Raw genomic sequence first — 1796 nt, 5'->3', positions numbered from 1 at the left:
TCTTTGAGTCTTGTAGACCTACTAAGTGGAATCCAGTACTACTTCTATTGATATGTGCTGATGAAATAAAACTATAGCCTGAGAGGGGTGTGGTGCTGCATGCCTATAATCCCAACACTTAAGATATGGAAGGGTTGCCACAAATTCAATACCACCCTGGTCTCCTTAGTGAGTACCAGGCCAGCCAAGTCCACATGCTGTGACCCTACTTTTTTTTTTTTTTAAGAAAAGTACATGGACAAATAATCAAATGGCATCCCTAAATACCAACAACTAGAGAGATAATGAGTGGAAGTCTATTTCTCATGTTTGGAAGGGACTCTACTTGGTTTCAGGATCCTAACTTCTTGTATCCCTATATGGCAAAAAGTAGGCAAGAAAACTTTCTGGGGTGCCTTTTATTAAGGGTGCTAATCCAATTCATAAGCCTCTAGTTCTTATAATCTAGTTACCTAACGAAAGCATCGCTTCTTAATGTCCTCTGGGGCTGGGATAGCAGCATGTGGATGATGAAAGAGGCAGTCACAGGTCCTGACAGTCATCAACAAGACTTCACTGAAGGCTCAAGGATAAAATGACAGAGGGAAAACACTCTGCTGGTGACCTGCCAACTTAGTCTAAAGATTTAATGCACTTCCAATAGTTGACTTTGTGGATAATAAAAAACAAATCCTAAAGTTTATACATGCAGAGGTACAAAACACAAAATAACTGACAGAGTATTGATCAAGAGTATGTTTATGGACTGATGTTATCCAGCTTCAAGATTATTATTAAGCTACATCAATAAAAATATATCAATGGGGCCAGAGAGAAAGTTCAGTGGTAAACATACTTGCTACAAAGCATATCAACATAAGGTTGACTCCCCAAGACCTGCATGATAGAAGGCAAGACCCAATTTGGTAAAGCTGTACACACACACACACACACACACACACACATACACATTCTATTATTAAAACAATTGAAATAATTTTTAAAGGATAGTGTCAAGAGGATGAAAGGCTAAGCTACAGATTGAAAAATATGGCATTACTTGCAAACTACCTGTCTGCTAAAATGTTATTGTCTAAAATGTATAAAGAACATTTATATATTTAATAGGTCAATTATAGGAAAATAAACAGCCCAAATAAAAGAGGACAGAACACCTGAACACATTTAAAGAAAAAATGGGCTTCTACCGCACTGCTTGTGTGCTCCTTCAGTGCAGACCTGGTGCCTCTTTTATGAAGCGGCAGCTGAGGAGACTCCAGTGTTCACCATGGTCAATGGGGAAACCCAAGGAAGGAGTCAAGACTGAGAACAACGATCATATTAATTTGAAGGTGGCGGAACAGGATGGTTCTGTGGTGCAGTTTAAGATTAAGAGGCATAAACCACTTAGCAAACTAAGGAAAGCCTATTGTGAACAGCAGGGTTTGTCAATGAGGCAGATCAGATTCCAGTTTGATGGGCAACCAATCAATGAAACAGACACACCTGCACAGTTGGAAATGGAGGATGAAGATATGATTGATGTTCCAGCAGCAGACTGGAGGTATCAACTAAAAAGGGAGCCTGAGACTTTACTCTTGAATTTTGTTGTAGACCAAGAATACATTCTCAATTAGAAAGCAGCAATTTGGTCCTGCCATATCCTGACTACTACAGTATAGTTTTCTCTCTTCTTTCACTTCCCTGTCCCCATTTCTTTATTGTACATAAAGTAACTGGTGTATGTGCACAAACATTGATCTTTTTTATTATTATCATATGTAAGTACACTGTAGCTGGCTTTAGACACTCCAGAA

At 38.9% G+C, this 1796-nt stretch overlaps 1 pseudogene; it reads left to right on the top strand.

The window, feature by feature from the left end:
- The first annotated feature begins 1175 nt into the window (after nucleotides 1–1175).
- On the top strand, nucleotides 1176–1554 carry LOC127697052 (small ubiquitin-related modifier 2-like; annotated as a pseudogene).
- The last annotated feature ends 242 nt before the right edge of the window (nucleotides 1555–1796 follow it).

Source organism: Apodemus sylvaticus, chromosome 12, assembly GCF_947179515.1.
Source record: "Apodemus sylvaticus chromosome 12, mApoSyl1.1, whole genome shotgun sequence".
NCBI lineage: Eukaryota > Metazoa > Chordata > Mammalia > Rodentia > Muridae > Apodemus > Apodemus sylvaticus.
The sequence above is the reverse complement of the archived record's forward strand: the minus strand, read 5'-3'. Positions and strand labels throughout refer to the sequence as shown.